General features: G+C 38.8%; 1 protein-coding gene and 1 pseudogene across 19 annotated transcripts in view; one reads left to right on the forward strand and one right to left on the reverse strand.

The window, feature by feature from the left end:
• The window catches only part of Phcl-1 (pH-sensitive chloride channel 1), a 235,531-nt gene that overhangs the window by 59,511 nt on the left and 162,843 nt on the right, over positions 1-13,177 (forward strand). The window lies entirely within an intron of this gene.
• LOC140675558 (uncharacterized) lies at positions 9,168-10,486 on the reverse strand (annotated as a pseudogene).

Genomic DNA, 13,177 nt, shown 5'->3' on the forward strand with positions numbered 1-13,177 from the left:
AGTAGTTAATTTTAAATTCAAACAAGAATAACATTGGAAATGCGTATGTGTATACAAAGTATATTATAACAGTTTTAGCAGTTTTCAATTATATTTATTTATTTACTTAAGAGTTTTTTAAATTATTGAATATGAATCTGATATTAAAATTGGCAAATTTAAAATGGCAAAATTAATATAAATATCAAAATTTAAAAATGTATACATGTATACGTGCATTTGATATTTATATTAATTCTGCCATTTTAAATTTGTCATTGAATTCAAATTTTAACATCAGATTCATATTCAACAAGCTAAAAAACCTTTAAGTTTAAATAAATACAATTGAAAACTTTTTGATGAAAAATTTGAAATTTTATGGATTCTTAATGATTTAATTTGTAACTTTTCCGCAATAAATCTCAATATTTAACTATGAATATCTTATCAAGCATAGTTGACATAGAAATTCCTTTTTCAAGGATTTTAAAATTCTGACGGTTTTAATTTCAATTACAGTAAAACTTTTTTAATAGTATATGATTACTTATGCCCTTACTATGTAAGTAGCAAAGTGTCATCATTATGATCAAGATGTTACTTTTTTTATATAACATTATTTTTTAGTCACTGCTTTTTTAGTCAATTTCATCTTTAAAATGACATATATACGATTCATAAAATTAGTGAACTTTGATTACTTTTACCATTTTTTTAGTAGTACAGATCCATTGTAAATCTCAACTTTTTCTCGAATAGAATAAATTAAAAAACTTTATTTATCTAAAAATCAGACTCTACCTCTTAAATAGACGAACAATTTTTACTTATTCAAACATTTATCTGTCCATTCTCTGACAATTGAGTTTAATATTTGAAAATTTCCTGTTAAAATTATCAGAGACGAAACTGATTGCAATTTTTATTCTTTTTATATTAGTAATTCCAAACCGCTTTCTTCAAGTTTTATATAATTCTCATGACTAGAACTTAAGCACACACACATATATATATATATATTTTTTTTAATATTGATGTAAGATTTATCATAAAGTATTACATAGTTACCTGTTCCTAATATCTTTATTATACAATATTATGTTGGAACTACATTGTAAGAATATACTATTGCTGTAATGTAATTAAAATGTTCTATGTTTTATAGGACATTGTGATGAGTTTATCTTTACATTGCAAAAATTAGAACAAATGTTTTATTAAAAAAATTATTTGTTTTTTTAATTAAGAATAAAATATTTTATATATGCCAAACATTTTTACGCATTTCTTTCTATAATTTTTATCATAAAACTAAAAACATAGTAAATTCTCATAAAATAAAATAATTTTAATTAAATAAATTTAATTTAGTCATTATTTAATAATTTGTTAGAAAATACGTGTTCAAGACACTCAGTCAGTTATGGATGGCGATACACGAAGATGTTATTTTTGTGAACGTTTTCTGTAGTAGTCGGGATTAGTCGAGTTGAGTTGAGTCTCTTTTTCACTTTTGTCAGCGCCTTTTTCCTTTGGTATATATTCTTTGTTCCCTTATGTTTAAAATTTCTTCTTTCATTAATATCTTATTAATATAGTTAAGTATATGTGTATATCGAAGTATATACGTATATAGAACTATCGTTTGTATATTTCACACTCATTTTAACAGATTATGAGACCTACAAGGAAAGGTATGGAAGTGTCCCCCTCCGATTTTAATGAGCTTTTAATATGTTGTAGTTTAGGTCAAAATAGGAGATCCATATTTTTTTATACGTGGCCATACGGTCGTTAAGGGGACGAAACACCCTCCTGAAAAAAATCGATTCTTTTATTTCTGAGTCAAAACGGTAAAAGATATAAAAAAAAGTTTCAAATAAAAGTTTTACGGGTCTTATGCACTCTAAAAGTGTGCGATTAAATTTTTCGAAATCTCCCTTACCCCATCAATTTTTCAAAATTTTGAAATTTATTTTATAGCAAAATTTATAGCATATTTAATGACAACTTTAGCCACATATGATAAAGTTGTATTCCGAAGTCGCATTTGTCAAAAATAAGTTAGAAATACCTTTATATACCGCTATACGCACACCATTCGTGTCCGCCTCACGGCACTTGCTATTTCAAGCGGCGACAGTTTTTTCCTCGTAGTTTCAGGAAGACATGAATTATGAATAAATAATATAAATATATATGTATATAAGAATTTTCATATTATATATTTATAAATTATATTATAGCAATTATATTATTATATGTTATATGGCAATAAGTATATAATTTACTTACATGAGAAAAATAATACTTTTATTCATTAAAAATAGAAGTAGTGTTATAGTGGGGATTCTAAGCCATGGGGCGCTGAGGGGAGTGCGGGGACGGGGGTATCTGAGAGGCGCGAGGGGTCTGTTAGGGAAAGGGGGGGGGAAGGGTCCTACACACGTTCGTAAGTAGATGTTTATCTTTGCAGTTGATTTTATAGCCGGGGGGGAGGGGGAGGGTATTTTAGAAGTCATAAAACTGTTTTTTTTTCTAGTTTTATGATCATTTTATGACCATTAGAATATTATGAAAAAAGAGATTTTAAGCGCCGACGTTCGGCAGCTTTGTACCCTTGCGGAAAATCTCTCATAAAACTGGAGCAAAATATCTTCCATAATTTTTAGGGAAAGAACTGCAACTGCAAGATGTTTATCTTTGTAGTTTATTTATAGTCGGGGGACATTTTAGAAACCATAAAAGTGTTTTTTTTCTTTTTTTTTTTCTAATTTTTTATAATCATTTTATGACCATTAGAATATTATGGAAAAAAGAGATTTTAAGCGCCGACGTTCGGCAGCTTTGTACCCTTGCGGAAAATCTCCCATAAAACTGGAGCAAAATATCTTCCATAATTTTTAGGGAAAGAACTGCAACGCATCAGCGCCATTATGGAAAAAAAAAAAAAAAAAAAAAATTTGGCCGACGCTGCGACGAACATGTCGGAACGTTTTTATAGATGCAAAAGCGTTGACGTTCGGTAGGATGTGTTAAGACAGCATTAGGCGAAATATAAGAAGAATGAGAGCCCCGTCAAACCATAGTACGATTTGAAAGGGCATAGAGGAAACTGTGCAAAAACAAAAAAAAAATTTGAGTGGTTACTGTCAGGCATTAGAATTGTTAGTGACAGTGAATAGTGAATAAATGGAAAATATTAATTTCGAAGCGATAATAGACGAGTCGTCAGACGAAGAGCATGCGTTGTCGGACGATAGTAATTATATTAGTGATTGCAGTAATACCGATTTTGACGACAACGTAGTAGAAAATGAACAACTCCGTGCGCAAAATCAACGTAAGATTTGCGCCATACACTTTTATTATTCAACGGGTGGTGCTCTAGCTCTCTGTGCTTCGTGTATGGACACCTTTCGAGATGACATCGGATTAATATACGAAATACGGAGACATAAAGTTACATTGCCCGATGAGGTGGATATGCGATGGTGCAGTAGCTGTCAAATTTTATTACATATAATAATGTCGCGTAATATGTGTTTGCACACAAAAATAGAGAGAGAAAAAATGGAAAACGTGCAGCAGAAAGAACGCGACTTGTTGGAGCGTTCCCAACAAGTCACCACATTGGGTGAATATTTTGGATGGCTGCAGCATTGCGAGGAGTTTATCGAAGAGCTTGAAGAACGCAGCCGTGTCAAGCGTCCGCGACTCTCAATCGGAAATAGACAATCTTTGGTGACAAGAATTGCGCGACTCGAGGGTGCAAAAACTCGATTGCAGAGACAGTTTATACCCAGTGGTGGTGATTATAGTAGTGAAAATAACTCGGAGAGACTCATATGGCGAGAGATTGATACGGCGTTTGAGAGCCGCATCTTGACTGGTGCGGTTATAAATTATAATCACATCGAACCTCATCAATTTTTGGAAGATGCGAGTGACATTGTGCTCGAGCACGTGCGAGACGTTATGCAAAAACATAACAGTGTGAAAGTGAATACAGTGTTTAACGGCGAGTTTGTGGCGGGCGATAAGCATGCCAATAAATCAATCAATACGAGAAACTGTGAACTCTTACATACATCCGATTTACGCGAGTGGTATGAGCGAGTCGTCGAGCCAATCCTTGCATCGCTCGAAGAATTTCAGGAACGCGATAGCGGATGGGCATTATCGCGTATACTAAATTTGACTGTAAATATAAATAAATATAATCCTATGCGCGCCGGATGTTACGTGCAATTATCGCGAAAGATAATAATGAAACGAGCAGTGGTTAACGTGCAATCTAAAGACAATGCATGTTTTGCGTGGGCGGTAGTGGCTGCTCTGTATCCAGCTGAAAGATGCACACACCGACAATCATCGTACCCGCATTATACAACAGTACTAAATCTCCAAGATATTGAGTTTCCAGTCACTCTTAATCAAATTAAAAAATTTGAAATTTATAATGACATTTCAATCAACGTGTACAGTTTTGAAAACGAAAACATTGTCCCTATTCACCTTACGGAGCAAAAGAGAGACAAGCACATCAACTTGCTCTATGTGCAAGATGCGCAAGATATCGGACATTTTGCATGGATCAAGAATCTATCTAGACTTGTTAGTATGTAACTCAGCAAACACAAGACTAAAAAATATATCTGCGATCGGTATGTATATTTAATAAAACTGTCTAAAAATATTTAAAACAAGGATATAAAAATTTTAACTTTTATTTTACAGATGCATGCACTATTTTCACTCGGTCGAGAAATTGCAATCACATACAGTAGACTGTGGAAAGATGAACGACTGCGCTATCCGATTACCGAGCGATAAGGATAAGTAGCTCGCATTTACCAACTACAACAGGAAGGAGCGACTACCTTTCGTCGTGTACGCCGACCTGGAGTGCGTTTTGGTGAAAAAAGAAGAAGAAAATTTTTATCAACATCACCAAGTATTTAGTATGGCTTATTATGTACATTGCTCGTACGATAATTCGTTATCCGCGTATCATTCTCGTCGCGAAGCCAATTGCGTTGCATGGTTCACCGACGAACTTAAAAATTTGGCGCAACATGTAGAAAATATTTTAACAACCAATGTCCCCATGGTAAATTTAACGCAAAATGAATGGAAAGAATTTCGAAGTGCGACTCAGTGTCATATATGTGAGAAACCATTCGTAGAAGATGATACGCGCGTACGCGATCATTGTCATTTGACCGGGCGGTACAGAGGTCCCGCGCATTCAAATTGCAATCTAAATTACAAAGAATCTTTTTGCATTCCAATAGTATTTCACAATTTATCTGGTTATGATTCTCACTTTATAATCGAGGAAATAGCCACAGCGTTCGAAGGGGGAATCGATTTACTTCCGATAACAAAAGAAAAATATATTTCATTTACAAAACATGTTAAAGGTACGAAAAACAAACCGGGAAATCACATTAAATTACATTTCATAGATTCATATAAATTTCTCACAACAAGTCTCGACAAATTGGCGTCTTTTCTGAGCAAGGATAAACTCAAAATTTTACAATCGGAATATAAAAATTTATCCGCCGAAGATTTCAATTTATTAACAAGAAAAGGTGTCTTCCCGTACGAGTACATTGACTGCGTAGATAAATTGCAAGATGCGTGTTTACCATCACGAGAATCATTTTACAGTTCCTTGACAGGTAACACAGTATCTGAGAGCGATTACGCGCACGCTGAGATTGTGTGGAAGCGATTCTCCATTCGAACGCTAGGCGAATATAGCGATCTGTATTTAAAAATCGATGTTTTGTTATTAGCAGACATTTTTGAAAATTTCCGAGAGAGTTGTATCAAGAGTTATGGGCTCGACCCCGCGTATTACTATACTCTTCCCGGTTACACGTGGGACGCCATGTTAAAGTATACGAAAATTATATTTGAATTACTCACAGACATTGACATGGTTATGTTTATCGAACGAGGTATACGCGGTGGTTCTGAGTCAATGTTCCAACAGGTACGCGCGTGCTAATAACAAGTACATGCAGTCGTATGACTTATCAAAACCATCAACGTACTTGATGTATTTCGATGTTAATAATTTATACGGATGGGCAATGTGTCAACCATTGCCCTACGCCGATTTTCAGTGGGTCGATAATGTTTCCAATTTTGATGTATCATCGATCGCGCTCGATTCGTCTACAGGCTACATCCTCGAAGTCGATCTCGAGTATCCGCAGCATCTTCACGATTCGCACACTGACCTACCGTTTTGTCCGACACACGACAAACCACCCGGCAAGCGCGAGGGCAAGCTTCTCGCAACCGTATACGATAAGAAGCGTTACGTGATACACTACCGCAACCTGCAGCAATGTTCACGTCACGGTCTTCGTGTTACAAAAATTCATCGTATATTACAATTCACTCAATCTCCGTGGCTCCGTACTTATATAGAACTCAACACAAAATTTAGAACACTAGCAAAAAATGATTTTGAAAAAAATTTGTACAAACTATTGAATAATGCAGTGTTTGGCAAAACGATGGAAAATGTGCGCAATCGCGTAGATGTTAAACTTTTAACAAAATGGGACGGAAGGTACGGCGCAGAGACATTGATTGCAAAACCAAATTTTCAAATTACGGGAAGCATTTTTTCGGAAAATCTAATCGCTGTAGAATTACGTAAACTTGAGGTGAAATTCTACAAACCAATTTACGTAGGTATGTGTATTCTCGATATATCCAAGACATGTTTGTACGAATTTCACCACGATTATATGGTACCAATGTATCGGGAGAGATGCAAAGTCATGTACACTGATACGAATAGTCTTATATATCACATTGAGTGCGACGATGTGTACGAGAATATGAAACGCGACATCAGCAGATTTGATACGAGCGACTATGCGACAGACAATGCGTACGGTATACCGCTCGTGAATAAAAAGGTACCGGGTCTAATGAAGGATGAAAACAACGGTACCATAATGACTGAATTTGTCGGGCTTAGAGCAAAAATGTATGCGTTGCGCGTGGATGGTAAGAAGGATACGAAAAAGGTAAAAGGCGTCAAGAGTAACGTTGTTGCGAGAACGATAACGTTTGACGATTACACGCGGTGTTTGAACGAAGAGATTGAAATAACGCGTAGTCAATCGTGTATAAGATCAAAATTACACAAGGTATACACCATTCGCGAAACAAAAATTGCTCTAAGTCCGTACGACGACAAGCGGTATATCGTACCTACAACTATTGATACGTTACCGTGGGGATATTATAAGATATCTTTATAAAATATAATGTGTGTGTGATTTTTTTTTTCTTGTATGTATATTTCATATTTTATATATTGTAATGACTATTGGAAAGGATGTATTAATAAAGATTTTGTATATTTCCAATATTTCATATATTTTTTATATTGAATACATTGTATTTCTTATAAAATTAAATTACATGATCCTTATGTACCCAAGAATTGTGCGAGCTATCAAATCCCAACCATTTCACGTAAACCTCGTCACCCCTCCTGCGCAGTACTTTCTCCACGAGATACACATCTGGATAATTCGCGCGATGCAACTCGTGCTCGTAAAATGCTCCAGCGATAGATTTTTTGCGATAATCCTTGAGTAGATATGTTACGGGATTAGTATGTTGCACTTTAACAATCTTAAACACCTCGGTTGTCCAATTTGGTGTGTAACCCTTTTCGAAAAGTTTTTTGTATTTGCTAACGCGTATCAGGTCACCTACTTTAAACTTTGCAGGAGCAGCAATTTTTATACTGTTGTATACAGTATTTAAAAGTCTATCAGCGATCGTGGGAGTAACATCGATAGGTCTCATATTGATAGTGCGATGTTTTCGCGCGTTATATTCTGCAACGAGTCGGGATAGCGCGTCGATCCACTTGTAAGTTCCGTTCAGCGTAAACATCTTCCACATGTCGTTCTTCAGCGTGCGATTGAATCGCTCGACGACTGACGCCTTCAATACCGAATATGTGGAATAGTGATTAATGTTATGTTTCCGTATAAGCCGTTGCACATCGGTATTGTAAAATTCCTTCCCGTTATCAGTTTGTATGTTTTTCGGGCATCTCTTGCTATCTCGAATTATTTTGGCGATTGCATCAGCCGTCTCCCTTCCACCTTTACTCTTGAGTGGTACAGCCCATGCTTGCTCAACACATCGATGACGGTGAGTATGTAGTGGTAACCTTTGTTGAAACGAGAATACGGACGCATCTCGACGATGTCGGCTTGCCACAGATCATCGTATCCCCGCACTATGACGTGTCTTCGGGGAAAATTTTTTCTCGCTGGCGCATGCAGTTCGTTCACCAACTGTCGTCTCTCCAAACTATGTTGATTCTTTGCTTTGTCAGTTTTTCTCGATGTCCGTTTGTTGTTCGCATTTTTTTCACTCATTTTCGTTTATCGCCTTTAATAGCCGTTCTTGACCTGTTCTTGACCTGTTCTGACCTGTTCTTACCTGTTCTTGACCTGTTCTTGACCTGTTCTTGACCTGTTCTGACCTGTTCTTGACCTGTTCTTGACCTGTTTTGACCTGTTCTTGACCTGTTCATCGCCGTCCTTCACCCATTCGAAAATCGTTCTTAACCCGTTCGCAGCCTTTTTCACAGTCGTTTTTGACTCGTTCGTAGCCGCTTCTGACCCGTTCGTAGCCTCGTTCACAGACGTCTTTTGACCGATCGTAGGAGTTCTTGAGTTGTTTGTAACCTTGTGTGTAGCCGTTAAGAACGTGTTCGTAGCCTCGTTCGCAGCCCTGCTTGAGATGCTGATAGCCTCGTTCGAAGCTGTTGCAGCTGCTGCTAGGTCGTTCACTGCCACTGCCACTGCCACTCATTGTAGTTTAGATAGCAGTTCGATAATTCTTCGTAGCTGTTCGATAATTGTTCGCAGCCGTTCTATAATCCTTCGTAGCTGTTCGATAACCGTTTGATAGCCGCTCCTAACCCGTTCACTGATGCTCATTTAGGTTGATAGCTGTTTCTGAGTTAGCGTTAGCCGGGCGTTGAAGTTCGTTTAGCACAATCTGTATTGCTCGCACGTCCTTCTCAAGCGAAATCAGCTTTTCGTCTGATTCTTTCTGTTGATTCATTAATCTTTTAACGCAGGACTCCACGTACAGTTTGTTGACGGCATCAGTGTCAGCCTCTGGTTGCGCTACACGGCGAATCTTACGTGACCTTGCATCGAAGTCTGTAACGACGCGACACAAAGCGTTTTCGTGCACATAACTTTTTACCAATCTATCCCAAGAACCGTTTGTGCCGGTTGCATCATTTCTTGGATCGAATAATCCAAATTTGTTGATAGGCATTTTTTCTGATGCTTCGTAAAGTGTCACGCAACGCTGATCGACTGATTAGTTTTGTCGAGACACCATTTAATTTATAATAATTCCTGCTTCACGAAGTTCCTCGATGATCGACTGGATCTCGTTGTCGTGAGCGTTGTGACCAGCTTGGCGCGAAGCGTTGAGCAATCGTAGCCGATCCACTAGTTCGTTGGGATTGTCCCAGTACACGTAATCAATCATATTGTTGGTTAGCGCGAGGCATAGATATCTCCCCTCCAGATTTTGTATTTTTCGATTCGAGCGACATCAACGGTGCAATTATATGTTTGTACTTGTACCCCCTGTTACCCTTCAAATGGCCCTGCGCATCATAATCGCGTCTATGCGCGTTCGTCACCAATAATATGCTCTTGTATTTTTCCAAATCGTCCCCCCTCGTGTAAAGTTCGTCATCGGGAATTCTCTTGAAGATCAACTCGTACAATCCTGGCGTTCCAGTGTACCGCACGTCGTCTATGATAATAGAGTCATCTTTGTTGATGTTGAATTGTTTGTTGCCGAGTCGCAGTTCATTCTTTCTGTCAAAATAGACTCCATACACATGATCAATCTCGTGATTTTTGTCGCCACTAAACAAAGCGCCTATGTACTTTTGCCCAAGTGGCCCAAAGTACTCCCGCAACGTTTCTTGAACTTCCGGCGTTTGTAACTTGTTTCGAACAAACGATGATTCGAGCATGTTGCCCGAGGTTTCGAAAACATCTTCGTTTACGCTTGTTGGTGCGGTTAACGGCGTAGAGGCTATCGACGGTTCATACAGTAAAACGTCCGATCGTTTCCTTTTTTTCGGTGTCGCATCTTCCTCTTTCTCTTTCTCTACCTCCTCATCTTTAGCTTCTTCCTTCTCATCCTCCTTGTATCGCTTGATTTTAATCTTTGCGCTACTCTCCGACTTATTTTTCACCGCGAACGAGTTGTCGACAATCTTTTGCAGCGGCTCGATAATAGGTTTAAAATGGGTCTTGACCGCGATATCGTCATCGATGTTACCGGTCTTCAAAGCGCGATGTTTCTTGCGGATCGATTCGCTCGTTTTCGCAATCTCCTTCGCCATCTTTTCACGCTCGCGAATATTATCGCTCCCAGCCATATCGATAGAGAGTGTTGAACGCTCGCGTTTTACCCCTCACGACAGAATGTAGGCAACGACTAATCATTTTGTGGTATCGCAAACACGTTAAATCCGTTTCTGTATCGCCCGTTTGTAAGCAAGCTATCCTTGTCTATCACGAGAAATCCATACTTTTGCTGCCAACAAGTACGACATAACTCACTGAAATCCTCGTATGACATGTCGGTATTCACGTGATCGTTGTACACGTGTTTCAAGTTGGTGCCATCCTGTTTAAACAAGATTAGCAGGTTCGCATTGTCGCGTAAAAGATGTTTCGGTATTCTCGCGTATGTCTGGCAGAGATAGAAGCAGTCGACGTTCGAGTGGCGTCCCATTGAGAAATATTCTCTTATCGTATTTTGTTTGTCGCACGCCACGTCATCGAAAACGAAAATCGAGTTTGGACGTGCTTCGCTCGGTGGAATGACGTCACTGTTATTGGAGAATGTAAAATAGCCGATTTCATCGATCGACGTTAACAAATTCTCCAAATATTGATATTTTGGCTGTTGCAGTGACTTTGAATACACGTACACATTTTCAAAGCGGACGCCGTGCGGGCTTTCTATCAAACTAATCAACACGTTAGTTTTACCGCAATTCGAGGGGCCGCAAACGATTGCGCGTATAGTATTCGGCAGCATCGTACCGTGTCTACGCATCTCCGCATTGTCACCCATCGAGCGTAATCTGACGTCGTAATTTGTCACGCGTATCGCGAAAGGTTGTCGCACGAATTTCATTTTCCCACTTCCGATTCGGATCGCACGCCTGTCTATTTATAGCTGCGCGGAACTACAAAGTGTTCAGTAACGAAAAAATGTTTGTCCTGCTATCAAGTCCTTACGATATTCTCGATTTGAGTGCCGAACAGTTACAGTTTGTATCTAAAGCAGTTTTATTGCGAATGTGTGGCAATCACGTCCACTACGTGTGGGACAAACTTCCGGAATACATAAAGGCGGATTCGGAGGTTCAGACCTATCGTCGCTGTTTCGAACATTACAATCAACCGTGGCAACAAACGCACATTGACGGTCCAGCGCCAATGATAAAAGATTGTCGTAAATGTCAACACAAATAAGCAGAGGTCTATTAAATCGTGCAATAAACGCGCTTCCTATCGAATTACATATTCCTGTTTTGCGGTCCGAGCACGCGGCTAGAAGAACGATTGGCTAGAGGTGATCGAGGTATCAACCCATTGGACGCAGCGTGTCGTGAACACGATATAGCGTACTTTCGGAGTAACGATCTTGCCGAAAGGCACGCGGCGGATAGGATACTCGCCAAAAAGGCGCAAACTCGCATCACTGCGAAAGATTCGTCTCTCGGTGAGAGAGCCGCAGCCACAGCTGTCTGGACAGCGATGAAAACCAAAACGAAGTTCGGTATGGGTCTAAAGACGAAAACGAAAAAAAAGATGGTGAAAAAACGAATACTTCCGGTAGCGAAACGCGGGGGTGTATTACCGATTCTACCATTGTTGGGCGCTCTCGGATCTCTGATTGGTGGAGCGGCTGGTGTAGCAAAGATGGTGAACGATGGAAAAGCTACACAACATCAGTTTCAAGAAATGCTACGTCACAATCGTGCCATGGAAGGTCGCGGATTGTATCTCGCACCATACAAATACGGACGAGGAGTCTCAATGAAAAAGAAGAAAAAAAAAAACGTCAAAGAGACGCTAAAAATGCCAGAGGGCGTAACTACCAACGTACAATTGCTGCAACTAGCAAAACGTATGCACATTCCATATTTTAGAGGTGTTTTTATGCGTAACTCATTACCGATCGGTGGTATATATCGAAACGAGAGCGGGATCATAAATTTGGATAACGCTAAAGGCTCGGGTACTCACTGGGTAGCGTATGCAAAGAGGGGAAATTGTGTTATATATTTTGATAGTTTTGGCAATCTTCGACCGCCGAATGAATTGGTGCGATATTTAAATGTGACAAAAATAGAATATAATCACACATCCTATCAAACTTATAATCAAAGCATCTGTGGACAATTGTGCTTGCAGTTTCTCCGAACGGTCGATGCACGCGAATTTAAAGACATACATTGTGCTATTTAACTTAGTATTCGTTAAACAGTTTGGCCAACATGTCTATGACATTCACGCTGACTGGAAAGAGCAGCGTTCTCGCGGCAAACTACTTTCCTAACGTAGATTTAAGCGACGGTGAATACGAGCTTGGTCTAGCGGATTTTGAAAGTTATCACACGATATCGAACGTGAATTCCTCGAATAATAAATTTTACTTTGGCAAAGACGATGCGGAAATTACGATTCCCGAGGGATCGTACGAGCTGCAAGCGATAAATGAATTTTTGAAACATACAATTTTACGAAAACGTTCGCAACACACAGTTCGTGATGGTGATAAAAAACACACTGACGACGACGATAACTTTGAGCCTGGAGAATGGCCTATAGTGCTCCGCGCTAATTACAATACGATGAGGAGCGAGATCAAATGCGCCTACAGATTAAATTTTAGCAAGCCTAACAATATTGGATCGCTGCTAGGATTCTCGAACCGTATACTGCAGCCGCGAAAATGGTACGAGTCGGACGTGCCGATTAACATTATCAACGTGAACATTATCCGCGTCGAATGTAATGTGACCGCGGGTGCGTACAACAACGGCAAACTCGTTCATACGATACACGAATTT

The sequence above is a fragment of the Anoplolepis gracilipes genome, unplaced genomic scaffold (assembly GCF_047496725.1).
Source record: "Anoplolepis gracilipes unplaced genomic scaffold, ASM4749672v1 Contig19, whole genome shotgun sequence".
Classification (NCBI taxonomy): Eukaryota; Metazoa; Arthropoda; class Insecta; order Hymenoptera; family Formicidae; genus Anoplolepis; species Anoplolepis gracilipes.